Raw genomic sequence first — 14493 nt, forward strand, 5'->3', positions numbered from 1 at the left:
ACATCACTTGGTGTCCCCTGGTTCACAGAGCGGGAGTTTTGCCACTTGTCTCTTTGCTCTTCCCAAGAGCCGGCCATCAGCTGGTGCTACTTTCCTAGAATCACAGGGGCACAGAATGTTAGCATTTGAAACAGCCTCAAAGGTCACATCATCCAATATCTCCAGATACAAGAATCCCTTTTATGGAAACTTAGAAGTGTAGTGCAGATTCTCCAGAGGCATGGGGAAGGTGGGATAAAAGAGCAGGTGCCCAGGAATAGGGAGACAGGAATCAAGGGTTGGCCAAGCACTGGACTACCTGGCAGTATTTATGAGATGCTCGTTGTATGCAGATCCCGGCACTGGCTGTGGTGTGAAGACACAGAGGAAGGAATAGATAGGGCTTGCAGTGTCTCTACCATGCTCAGCACCTGGACGGAAACTGAGAAATCTAGTCAATCATTCCAATGTTTCTAAATGACCAGATGTTTGATGTCAGATTTTTGAGAAGTTCAGGGTCTCTTTGGAGGACACAGTGGGGAGCAAGGAAAACAACAGGAAGAAAAGGAGGAAAAAACCCAACAAGATATAGGCTAGTGTTGGTTATTAAAGTAACGAATCCATTTAAGGAGTTCTACTGGGTGGAAAGTCTTGGCTATACAAAGAGTAATCAAACATAAATACTTCCCTCAAGGGGCAACATAATGTGTGAGAAAATTAAAGACACTGGAACCAGATTCAAATTGTGTCTCACCACTTAGTAGCTCTGGGAACCTGGGAAGTGCCTTAATCTTACTCAGATTTCACAACTGTAAATGATGCAAATATTACCTACCTCTCTGGTTGTGGTGAGGACTAGATTAAATAATGTATGAGCAATACCCGGTACAGTGCCTGCACATAGAAGTACTCAACCATTGTTACAATTCTCTTCTGGAAGAGGGAACATAACTCCTATCGAACCACTCAAGTGTAGTGGTTCCATTAATATCCAGTTAAGGTTGGTTTTGCTGTTCCAAGCACAGGCTGTTCTTGACTCTTGAAGATTGGAACCCAGGTGAATAATCGCCATGCTTTATTCAACCAATGAAAACTCACACAGCCCAGAAGTGACTGCATTGCTTGTTAGTTCCATGAAGTTCTCCTCAGAACTTATTTAGAGTCCTTATCAAATAATCTGGAGTCATGTCACATGGAGATAGCCGGAAAAGCTACCCATCCTTCTGAAGGACAAATCCAGGTTAGGCAACTGTTTTGGCCACTTTGTCTTATTGTTATTTTTAATTAGAAAAATATGGGAACAATTAAAATTATAAGTTTTTTTCCCATTTAAAAACATTACAGAAAAATGTTCTGGTTTTGGGTAAGATAGAGTAAGCACACTCTAGTCTGTGTCTCCCACTGAATGCAAAGCCTGGACAAAATGCTTGGGGCAGCTATTTGAGGACTCTGAAAAGTAGATGGTCTCAGGTGGATTGGGGGAAAAGGTTAGAATTTGTTTTAGCGCTGAATTGGAGGTGAGGTTATCATTTCCACCCTTTCTAGTATTTCCCTGAATTAAGTCAACACCAAACCTGGAAGTGGGCAGTGGGATGTGGACAGAGAGAGGTCCAGAAGGATTCCTCTAGTTCTGGCTTGAGTGGGAAAAAAACACCTAATATTTAGAAAGAGTGCAGAAATCTCTCATTTTTCTTTTTTCCCATTTTTAGTATTTTCTTCATTTTCTTTTGTCCTAGCCCAAGTAATCCCATGGCAGTAGCAGCAGCAGTGGGAGTCTGCAGGAACCCAAAACTCCAGGGAAACCCCTTACGGTGGTTTATGAACTCCAGGGCTACCTCCCTGAGCTGTGTGTGGTGTGGACTTGACCCAGAGTAATATGTATAGATTTTGAGAACTGAACTACGGGACATATCACTACCCAAGTCCCAGACTGGCCATTAGGTGGTATACATGTGAAATAGATGTAAACAACACTACACAGGCTTTGAAAAATGAACTGATATTGGAACCATAACATTTATAAGGCTAATGAAAACTTGTGGCCTAAAACAAACTGAGTCACTTGTTTGCTAACATGAAAAAAAATGCATTCTTTGTAGGATTTAAATGCAACCAAAAATCTCAGAAAGTAATACTCAATATGTCCAGGATACAATTCAAAATTACTTGGCATACAAAGAACCAGAAAACCCTCAACCTGTATGGAAAAAGACAATCAACAGAAGTCAATGTCTAGCTAACACTGACAAATATTTAAAGCAGTTATTATAAAAATGCTCCAACAAATAAGGGAGAGCACTCCTGAAATGAATGAAAAAAATTGAAATTCTCAGCAAAGAAATAGAAAATGTAAAAGAGGGAACTTGGGAAAAGAAAATTTGTTAACCCCAAAACAAAAACAAAACTCCACTAGATGGACTCAATAGCAGAATAGGGATGACAGAAGAGAGTCAAAACATGAAGATAGATCAATAGAAATTTATCTAATCAGAACAACAGAGAGAAAAAAAGATTAAAAATAGGGAATAGATCTCAGGGATCTGTAAGACAATAACAAAAGGTCAGATATTCATATCATCAAGGCACCAGAAGGAAAGGAGAGTTTGAGGCTAAGAAAAAATTATCTGAAAACTTTCCAAATTTGGTGGAAGTCAGAAACCTACAGATTCAACAAATTCAGTGAACCTTGAACCAGGCAAATTCAAAGCAAGCCACACCCAAATATATCATAATTAAACTGCTGAATATTACAGACAGAAAAATTGAGAGTAGCAAGGGAGAAATGGTGCGTTATCTGTAGGAGAATAATGCTTCTAATAACTGAATTTCTCTGATTACTCGTCAGAAGTCATGGAGCCAGAAGAAATGACGTTTTACAAGTGCTCAAAGAAGAAAACTGTCCATCTAGAATTCTATATCCAGTGAGAATGTTCTCCAGGAATGAAGGCAAGATAAAAAATTCTCAGATGAAAGAAATAGAAAAAAGTTTGTCACTAGCAGAATTGCTCTAAAAAGAATTGCTAAAGGAAGTCTTCAGACAGAAAAGAAATTATACCAGAAGGAAAATTGGAACATCAAGAATGAAGGAAGGGTAACAGAGATAATAAATATCTTGGTAAATTTCATAGACTATTCTCCTTTTATTGAGTTATTTAAAATACGTTTGATGGTTAAAAACAAAAAATTATAACATCGTCTGATAGAGTTTTCAACAAATGTAGCTATAACATAGGACAACTAAAACATTAAATGGGGAGAGTAAGGGGGCCCATATGGGGGGGTAAGTTTTCTACATTCCACTTGAAGGGGTAAAATATTGAATTAAATTAGATTGGAAAAGTTAACTATGTATACTGTAATTCCAAGAGCAACCACTGAAAAACGTATACAAAGAGGTATAGTAAAAAGTGCAATAGATAGATTAAAATGGAATACTGAAAAATGTTCACATAATCCTAAAGAAGGCAGGAAAGGAGAAAGAGAGGAACAAAAAACAGAGGGAACAAGTAGAAAACAAAGAATAAAATGGTAAACCTAAATCCAAGCATATTAATAATTACATTATAAAAAACTCCTTTCAAATGTGTAGGTTAAAAGCAGAAGGATGGAAGATGATTTCTCAAATGCCAACCAATGGAAAGAAGGAGAGGGGTTATATTAGCATGAGACAAAGTAGATCCCACAGAAAAATGAATTGCCAGGGATAAAGAGGCACCTTAAACATCACATAATGAAAAAAGAATCAGTTCATAAAGTAGACATACCAATCCTAAGTGTTTTGCCTCTAACAACAGAGCTCCAAAATGTATGAAGGAACAAACTGACAGACTAAAAAGAGAAATAGACAACTTCACAATTATAGTTGGAAATGTCACAAGTCCTCTCTCAGTAATTGATGGAGCTAGCAGGCAGAAAATCAGCGAGGATACAGAAGAACCAAATGACACCATCAACCAACTGGACATAATTGCCATTTAAATGCACTCCACCTAGTAACAGCAGAATACACATTCTTTTCAAGAACACATGGAACATTCATCAAGATAGGCCATATCCTGGGTCATAAAACAAATCTTAACAGATTTAAAAGAATTGAAATCATACAAAGTATGTCCTCTGACCATAATGGAATTAACTAGATAACAGAAAAATTTCCAAAACATAGGAGGAAAAGGGAAAACCTTCGTGACTTTGGGTTAGATGAAGAGTTCTTAGATACAATAGCAAAGCACGGTCCATAAAAGAACAGACTGATAAGTTATATTTCATCAAAATTTAAAACCTCAGCTCTTTGAAAGACACTATTCAAAGAATAAAAAGTTAAGCTACACACTGGGAGAAAATATTTGCAGATCACTTCTCTGATAAAAAGACTTGTATACAGAATATATAAAGAACTCTCAAAACTTAATAATAATAAAATTAAACATGGGCAAATAATTCAAGCACTTCACCAAAAAAGATATACAGATGGAAAATAAGCACATGAAAATACGCTCAACACTATTAGTTGTTAGGGAAATGAAAAACCATAATGAGATATCACTACACTCCTATTAGGATGGCTAAAATTTGTTAAGACCAGGGACAGTCAGAGGTCCAGCATGGCTCTGGGGTGGGAAGGGGCAGGGAGTGAGTAGGGAGATACAGCGCAGGTGTGGTCAGATCATGGTGAGCCCAAGAGTCCAAGTCTTACAATCTCTAAGTTATTCCTTAGTGTTTGCTAGGGCCAGAGGTGGGCCAGAATGAATGAATGAAATGAAATCTTACATTTCCCTCAGGACCAACAGAGCTTCATTTTGAGATGCTCACTTTCTTCTCTTAGATGTTCCCTAGACTCTTGTGAAGGAGGAGGTGCAAGCTCTCAAGGCTCCTTATTCAGAAGATGAAGGGCTTGCTGTAAGGTGTTGCCTAAGCAACATGAGGGAGGTTGGAAGTTCTCATAAATAGGATGCTCAGTATGAAAATATGTGGGGTTTTGAGTTTTCTTCGCACTTCTCCAAGGACAAAAACTTTGGCTGCACCGCATGGCTCCTTTCCCTAAGCACTTACCCTTTCCTCCTTCTTTCCTTTCCGGCCCAGTCCCACCCATTCCTGATCTGCCTCTTAAAGGCATCCATTCCTAGTTTGGCTGTATAGACCACTCATGTACCTTACTCCCAGTTTTGGAGGCTTATCTCTAGATTCCAAATCCTGGTGGCTGTTGGAATTCGGGAATTATTTTCCTTTTATGCCTTGATTTCTCTTTATGCTGTATCCAGTATCTCTGAGTACAAGTGTAAGCACTTTTGAAATATTCGGTAATTATTCCCTAAGATGGTCTATAGGGAGTCCTGGGTAAAAGCTGCATGCAGAGTTCACAGCCTGAAGTTATAAAGGAAAGAGTCAAGCAGTGCTCACACAATGCATTTATTCATTCAAGAAATGTTTATGAAATACCTATCGTGTTCCTGGTACTGTTTAAGTTTAGCAATGAACTATAAAGGAGGTTCCATTCTGGTTGGGGAAGAGAGACAAAGAAAAAAAAACAAAAAAATATGGTATGTCAAATGATAAAAAGCATTATGAAGACAATCAGGGCAGGGGAAGAGAGGCGGAGAGTGACAGGTGCAAGGGGATGAGGAGAGGCTGCCATTTTACAGAGGGTGGTCCGGAAGTGTATCTCTGATTAGGTGACATTTATTTTTTTTTAACATTTTAAAAAACTTTTTATTTTATATTGGAGTATAGCTGATTAACAATGTTGTGTTAGTTTCAGGTGTACAGCAAAGTGACTCAGTTATGCATATACATGTATCTATTCTTTTTCAAATTCTTTTCCCATTTAGGTTGTTACATTATATTGACCAGAGTTCCCTGTACTATACAGTAGGTCCTTGTTGGTTACCCATTTTAAATATAGAAGTGTGTACATGTCAATCCCAAACTCCCTAACTGTCCCCCTCCACCTTCCCCCCTGGTAACTATAAATTCATTCTCTCATTCTGTAGGTCTGTTTCTGTTTTGTAAATAAGTTCAATTGTATCATTTTTTAGGTGACATTAAAACGGAGACCTGAAGGAGGCAAGGGAGTGAGCTGAGCAGAGATCTGGGGTATGAGCATTCCAGGGAAATGGAAAAGGATGTGAAGGACCCTGAGGCAGTGTCCTGCCTGGAGTATTTGAGTCACAGCAAGGAGCTGAGCACGCCTGGAGCAGGCAGAGACCAGACAGGAAACAGAACTTGTCTTGGACAGTGCAAATACAGAGACTCTACTGATGGTGCTGCTTCAGAAAGTGAGCACAGGATGTTAAAGGGGAGAACAAGGAATATTGAGCCCCCAGAGAGGAGCATCTGCGGGAAAGCTGCTGCCATCCCTAGGGCTGAGAACAAGGCGTGGGGCATGGAGCCCTGTGGGAGGTGGGTCAGGAAGGAGGGCTTCTTGGTGGGAGCTGTGGGAGGGTAGGGGCACAGTCAGGTTCCCAGAACCAAGCTGAAGCATGGAGGTGGTGGGGAAGAATATTCCCGATCTTTCTTCCCCCTGCCCTCTGATCTCCTACCAGTGCCTTCCACTGGCTGAACCCAGCCACACGCCAACTGTAAATGCTGTCTTCAAGGCCCAGCCTCTGAGGGCACAGAGCAAGGCAGAAGGGCAGAGAATAGCTCGGGGTGGGAGGTGGCACAGAGACTGTCTAGCATTGAGAAAAAGAGGAAGAATGGCTACTTGGTAAAAGAAAAAGAACAAATAACTTTTAGCTCAGAGGCATTGAGTGAAACTGCCAAACCAGATCATGCAGCTGAAAGCAAGTCCTCTTTTGTGTTTCCATGAAAAATCTGGGCAAGAGGTCTCTGCAGGGGAGGATGATTGGCCTCTTTTATAACGGTGAGGTGACCATCTGTATGGTCTATAGAACCTGGTTCCTATTCCAGTTGGCTCTGTACACTGAGTTGTACATTAAGTTCTGGTATGCCATTTTTTAATCTTCCTTCAATTATTATTATCTCACTTAAGAATTAGACATAGTTTTTCTTCTGTCCAGGTTGCTTTCCTGCACAAAGCTCTTTGAGAAGAATATCATTCCTTTCAGCTGAAGAGATAGCTTTGGATTTATTGTCAAATTTAGACAAGCTTGATCATGAGGATAGGAGCTTTTAAAAAGAATGAGAATTTAGAGATAATAGGCAGTTCTGCTCCAAGCCAGAAGCACAAGAGGGATGCCGTGTAGAAGTCCCCATCTACTCAGAGAGCTAGCGGCTCCAATTTCCAATCAAGATCTTGCCTGACACTCTCTCCAAATACAACCTCTCCTCAAAAGGGGTAAGCTGTGACAAAGTGAGAGAGTGGCATGGACATATATACACTACCAAAAGTAAAATAGATAGCTAGTGGGAAGCAGCCGCATAGCACAGGGAGATCAGCTCGGTGCTTTTTGACCACCTAGGGGGGTGGGATAGGGAGGGTGGGAGGGAGGGAGATGCAAGAGGGAGGAGATATGGGAACATATGTATATGTATAACTGATTCACTTTGTTATAAAGCAGAAACTAACACACCACTGTAAAGCAATTATACTCCAATAAAGATGTTAAAAAAAAAAAGTAAAATATTAAAAAAAAAAAAAAGGTGGTGCTGTAGAATTAAGGAGAGACTTCCTCGGCAGCTGGCTCTCGGTCTGTCTGGAGAGTCACTCTGGCAGGTCTCTGGGGACCCTCTGACCCCAGGGCTTACCCTGGGAGTGCCAGCATATCCTGCAGACCTCAAGCATTCTTCCCTTCCTCTTGGTCTGGTGCAGGCTGGAGTAGTTGTGGAGGGAAGGGAGTCCCAGTGGCTCATCAGGCTTGCACTGTTTGGTTGTAGGGGAAGGACTGAAGTGACAATAGGAAAGGAGAGAGGGCAGAAAAAGCAAAGATGGAATGGAGCACTCTCCAAGACTTCTCCTACCTCAAGAAAACAAGCAAAGGGTAGCCTTCTGGTAAGGGAAAGTGGATCACGGTGATCATGGATAGCTCATAGAGAAATTTGGGTCCTGTGTAGGAAGTTTGGCACTCAACGCAATAATACACATGGAGACAACTATCCCTCTTTTAATTTGTAAACACTTAGAAAATGGAAAAAAACTTTTTTTGTTTAACCCTTTCAATGTTAACTACATTTGGAAAACCTTGCTTTGCAACAATCTTATGGGAATGGTTTAGGATATTCCAGAACAGAAAGTCTATGCTGGGATTTGGTGAGTTGGCTAGTGGGTGTGTTAAGAGTGAGTAGAAAGATTTCCTCTTCATTTATTCTTCCAGCTTACTTCAAGAGGGGGCAGATGCACATGGAGGTAAGACGCTGTTGGTCCCTCTATAAGAAATCTCACATTCAGAATGTAAGTTGGTGCAGCCACTATGGAAAACAGTGAAGAGGCTCTTCAGAAAACTAAAATTAGAATTATTGTATGATCCAGCAATCCCATTCCTGGGCATATACCTGGACAAATCTATAATTCAAAAGATAAATGCACTCCTATGTTCATAGCAACACTGTTCACAATAGCCAAAACATGGAAACAATCTAATGTCCATTGACAGATGAATGGATAAAGAAGATGTGGTACATATATACAGTGGAATATTACTCAGCCATAAAAAAGAACGAAATAATGTCATTTGCACCAACATGGATGCAACTAGAGATTATCATACTGAGTGAAGTAAGTCAGAAAGAGAAAGACAAATACCATATGATATCACTTATATGTGGAATCTGAAATATGGCACAAATGAACCTGTCTACAAAACAAAAATAGATTCACAGATACAGAGAACAGACTTGTGGTTGCCAAGGGGGAGGGTTGTGGGGGAGGGATGGGCTGGGAGTGTGGGATCAGCAGAGGTAAACTATTACATACAGGATGGGTAAGCCATAAGGTCCTAGTGTAGCGCACAGGGAACTATATTCAATATCCCGTGATAAACCAGAATGGAAAAGAATATAAAAAGAAGCATGTCTATATGTGTATAACTGAGTCGCTCTGCTGTACAGCAGAGATTGGCACAACATAGTAAGTCAAGTATACTTCAATAAAAAGAAATTTAAAAAAGAGAGATGGGATATAATTAACTAATTTACTTTACATGGAAAAATCTTTTGCAAAACACTCCATATAGCCTAAGTTGAGTTAATTGTTGTAGCACAGTTTTCTCATTCATTAAAAGAGAGACAAAAGAAAAAAGAAAAGAAATCCCACATTCAGCCATGGGTTTCCTAAATGATGGTTTAGAGCTCTCAAAATGAATTTTAGAGTGATCCAATGAAGAAAAATTAGGGCTGAGTCAGTTTATTCTTGAACAAGAAATTTATCTTTCACTTTATCCAGTATAACCTTTGCAGTTTCCAGTGGAAATCTTTAAATTTCAGATTGCTTATCTGTAAAATGGGGTCAATATTATTACCACACTGGGTGACCGTTAGGAATAAATGAGAAAATGGCAACAGAGGGTCCTCAGTCAAAGTTTATAAAATAAGAATATGTAGTAACCAGGTCCTGTGTCAGGACCTCTCTAGGGAGGAAGACATAGGAAAATATAAGGAAGGAAATAAGCAGGATTCTTGGAATAAACATGCACTGAATTCTATTTTTTTTTTCTTTTTCAAAACAGTGAATTAGAGGTCAAGGCTAAAGTGAAAGGGAATAAAAATGACCGGAAAGGCTGATGAAAGAAGATCTACTAGAAAAAATCAGGCACCAAATTCATTGCTGTTAGGGAGGAAGTGACAAGCAAGTTAGCTGTAGCTTTTACAGCTCCCCAAACACTGTGACCAAGAAAAAATGTTTATTTCAAATTTGTATTTGCTTTATGCCTTTGTCCTTATGACCATGTTTTTCATGACCAGTTGTGGAGAAGCTGCTTGGATTTGCCAAATGTGATATAGGATGTATACCTATATGCATATTTAATTCCATGTTAGGCAGCTGCTAGTAACAAGTGGGGCAGCTGATAAGAGTTCTCAAATGGGGGTCTCTGTATTTGCTTTAAAGTTTTATTATTTTAAAATTCTTTACTCTAGAATTTTTCAAACATATACAAAAGTGGAAAGAATAGTACAAAGAGCCTTCATATACCTAGCTCCAGCAATTACCAATTCATAGCCATTCTGGTTTCTTTTGTGTCACTTTGCCTCCCTCCACTTAACAAATTAATGTCAACACAATATCATTAACTGGACATCAGATTTTACTAGTTTTTGCATGCACTTACTTTTCTTGTATGTCTTTGTGTGTAATTATATGGCATTTTATCCTATATATGGTTCATATAACCACCACCACAGTCAAGAGAAAGAACTACTGTCACCACAAAGGAATTCTCTCATGCTAGTTTCATCCCTTGAAAGTCACACTCTCCCTTGCCTTCCCTAACCCCTGGAAACCACTGATCTGCCCTACATCTCCATGGTTTTGTTTTTTTGAAAAAGTCATATAAATAGAATCATACAGTATGTTACTTTTTGATTTCTCTGTATTTTTCATTGCTTTTTAAGAAATTTTTCATGTGAGCAGAGAATATGGAAATAACCATCTAAGAAAATAAAATGTCTACCTGCCAGTTTTAAACAAATGGATGTTTATTTATTCAACACATATTTATTGAGGATCAATGATGTGCTTGGAACCCAATGGTAGATAAAAATAAACTGTTTCCTTACAATAGTGTGTCATGTGTGTTGTTTGGTATGGCTGTCAAAGTAGTGCCTGCAGATCAGACAAGCATTCATTCTTTCAGGAAGAAAGGTTTTGCCTGGAGTTCAGTCTGTGCTTCCTTCTCACACCATGTCTGGGACTCACTAACTCCACCCAAGAGATCAGTCCTATCCCAGGCTTTTGAACCAATTCTTACCTGAAACAGAAATGATGTCAAGAAATGATGATCTGGCCCAGAATCCTGGGATTTGGAAGACTGTCCCTTATTCTGCTCACTTCACTTGGACTCTGTGCCCTGGTTCTGATAACGGAGACTCTGTATTGACGCCAAGCCAGTACTCACTTCGTATGCCATTCTTGATAAGTAGATTCCCAGCACCTGGTCACAGTTTTAGTCACTTGCTTTGTGGCCAAGTGCCTGTAGGGCTATGCTTGTGCTTTTCTGTGCCAGTCCAGAGTCCTGATTCTAACACCAGCCTTGAGGGATGCTGAGACCACACTGGTCCCTGCCAGGCTGCCGGCTGGTCTGTAGGTCTTAGTCTGCCCTGCTCCTGAATTCCTGGTCCCCTTTCCCAGCCTGCCGATTGGCTCTCAACCCTCATGCCTCCCTGGACTGCCACCTCTCTCAGAGCTGTTTCCTCTGCAAACCAAATTCTTCCTGCCAGACTGGACATAATGTACACTTCTGGCTGGCTCTCTCCCTATCCATGGAAGGGTCTACTTTCCAGATCTTGGCCCTCTCGATGGCCCTGTACCACATGACTGGGTCATAATCTGCTATGTCCCAAGATATGACATGATTCTTTTTTCTTTATAAATGTCTGTCCCTGAACTGAAATGACAACAGAAGGGAACCAGGCTAGATCAATTCCTTCCTGACCAGAAGTGATGTGATTCAGAAAAAGAGGCAAGAATTATGGCTTGGTGGAATGAAAAGTATATTGAGGTTCCAGAGGCCCAGGTTTTAGTCTTAACCTGTTACCAACTAGCTGGTGACTTTGGAATGACACCCTCTTTCTGGAGCTTAGAAGTATTTATCTGCAGAATAAGGGAACGATCTCTAGATGCCTAGATAAGACATTAGTCAATATGTCTCCTCCAGCTCCTCTTGGCTGTAACAGTTTCTCAGACTTTCCTTGTCTTTGGTGAACTTGATAAAGTTGAGGCATACTGGTCAGAAATTTGGTAGAATGTCCCTCAATTTGAGTTTGGCTTCTACACTTGTCATGGCTGGACTGGGGCTATGGGTTTTTGAGGGGAAGACTACGGAAGTGAAGCACCATTCTCAACACATCATATCAAGAGGACATGCTATCAACTTGACTTATCACTGATGATGTTGACCTTGACCATCTGGCTTAGGTAGTGTTAACCAGGTTTTTCCACTGTAAAGTTACAAAGGTTACACTGTAACCTTTGTAAGCAAGTCACTAAGCATACACCACACTTAACGGGCAGGGAGTTCATTCCACTCCTTGAGAGGATAGTATCTACATAAATTATTTAGCATTTTTTTGCATGGGAAATTTATGTACTCTCTCCCATTTATTTACTTATTCAATTATTTATTTGCATCAGGATGGATTCGTGAATACTTATTTTATACTTTGGATTATATCATCTAGTACTGTGTTATTTATTTCGTTGCTCAAACTATTCTAGCTTTGGCCATATTGTTTTGCTTTTTGAGCACTCCCTTACTTTCTGGAGCTACAAGATGCTTCAGGCTCATCTTGTATTTTCCTTAACCTAGTCCCAGAATCAACCATTTCTCCAAGGAGTCCTGCTTCCTCTTGTTGTATAATGGTATTAGAAACCAAGATGTGGGTGAGGGGTTGCTTGCTGTTACTGTAGTGTCATTGTTTCTAGGCCCTCTCAGTGATCAGAGCAAGGAAATATCTAAGTATATACTAGCCCATACATATCTATAATTATTTATATATATATATCCATCAGTATCTATATTAAGCTAAACATGAGTTCATACTGATATCTCTGACTATTCCAGTACCATTTGGTCCATTCTAGCTTTACCTCCTTCCTTACCTCTCACTCCAACAGTGAGAAACTTGGCTCCTACTATCTGATATCCATTTACTTATTTGTTCAACCCAGTACTTGTGTATGGTGGTTTCAGAATTGTTAATTCATACCACCATGAGAAACAACTTTACCAACTACAGTATAGTACAGTTCTTATGTATAATTCTCTTATATACATTTTAATGTCAGATTATTTTTCCCAAAAATTTTTCCAACCAATGGTGGACATCTAATGGCTCCTTCTTACAAATATCTTGAATGTGCTTAATGCCACTGAACCATACACATAAAAATGGGTAAAAAGTCAATTTTATGTTATGTAAATTTTACCCAATAAAAAAATATTGCTTCACTTTCCTCTAGATAGTCCAATGAATTCATTTCCAAACCTGGCTGATTATCAAAATCAAGATCTTTATAGTATGAATCAAAAATCTGTATTTTTAACAAGTTTCCCAGGTGACTGGCAGCCACTGTATCAATGGATTTTTTCTTTTAAGAAAAGATGCAAGTGGGCGATCCTGAGATCCAGGATCTCCAGCTGCATTTCCAGTGCCATGACAGATGCAGGGATCCTCCGCGACCTGCCAGCAGTGCCATTTGTCCCTTCTGAATGATGAGGAGAGGTGTGGCCTTCTCCACAGGCTGGCCTGAGGACCTCAACCAAGGCTTGCCCTCATCACCAGCGCAGTTCTCCTGCAGGCCTGGCTTGGCCGCTCCAGCTTTGAGCTGCCTGGGCCTCTCCCACAAAGATTGTGCTGAGCTGCAAAAAATTCAGAGCTCTGCCTCCCCCACCTTCAGCATGATCTAAGCATGTCAGAGTTGCCACATGAAAGAAAACTGCTTGTTTCTCAGAGCAGTTTGCCAATTGGATAACCAAGTGTCACATCCCAGCCCATAATAAAACCTGCATTAAAACCTTTATTACATTTCCCAGTCTGTAGAGCAGGCTTGCCTTGGACCAAGGACTGCTGAGGGAGGTTCCAAAGTGGGTCCCCAGCCTCTCCCTTGTGGTTGTCTTCTCTGACCCATTGGAGGGCAGTAGCCTGGCAGTGAGCGGGGCTTTGATTCCAGAGCCTGACCTGTTCTGTGTAATTAGATGCTCTGGCTAGACCCTATCTCATGTCTGAGTCAGCCAGGGGAGGGTGCAGTCACCATGTGCTGGGAAGTCTTGTGGCGAGAGCTTACATCCACAGGGAAAAGCATATAGAGACAGACACAAACATCTGGGTAGTTTTAGGTCCTCTCCAAATCACTTTCACCTGCACAATCCAAAACTGAAGTAAGAGAACTTCATTTTTGCTTGTATGAATTGATGAAATATCCTTCCTTTGTATGTGACTTTGTGTGTTTGAGTGTAGGGCAGGTAAAGAAAAAACTGTAATCTAAACAGCTGACACTTCACAGATGTGAGACAGTGTGAGGGCAGCTGGGGACAAACCTGTGTGTTCTCACCTGTCAAAGGTCAAGATAGCCACTGTAGGACTCTTAGGAGAGAACTCGGGGTCAGAAGATAGGTTGGCCATTCATTTGGCACAAAGATCTTGGGAAAGTCTTCGATTTTCTCTTTTGTTGAAAAAATGGAGTTCAAAAGATTGATGTAAAAATTAAATGAGCAAATGACCCTTGAGGTCAGTGAGGTAGGTAGATTGGATTAGATAGTAGAGAGTATCAATCCACTTTCTCTAATGCTTGCTCCTGAGCTTTCTCTCTCCTGTGCGATTGTGCTGAGTAGTCTTCTTTATTCACTGCTTGCGGCACAAAACACTCTCAGACTTCTTCCCTTCCACAATCTTTAGAATGAC

The 14493-nt window shown here is 40.3% G+C and overlaps 2 long non-coding RNA genes across 2 annotated transcripts in view; both read right to left on the reverse strand.

The window, feature by feature from the left end:
* Positions 1 to 14493, reverse strand: part of LOC309631385 — a 657985-nt gene that overhangs the window by 364142 nt on the left and 279350 nt on the right. The gene's annotated exons all lie outside the window — the stretch shown is intronic.
* The window catches only part of LOC309630651, a 109082-nt gene continuing 102134 nt past the window's right edge, over positions 7546 to 14493 (reverse strand). Inside the window, exon 2 of the long non-coding RNA XR_014245864.1 lies at positions 7546 to 8706. This is a non-coding gene — a long non-coding RNA (uncharacterized lncRNA). The remainder of the gene's footprint in view (positions 8707 to 14493) is intronic.

Source organism: Balaenoptera borealis, assembly GCF_965194805.1.
Source record: "Balaenoptera borealis genome assembly, chromosome: 6".
NCBI lineage: Eukaryota > Metazoa > Chordata > Mammalia > Artiodactyla > Balaenopteridae > Balaenoptera > Balaenoptera borealis.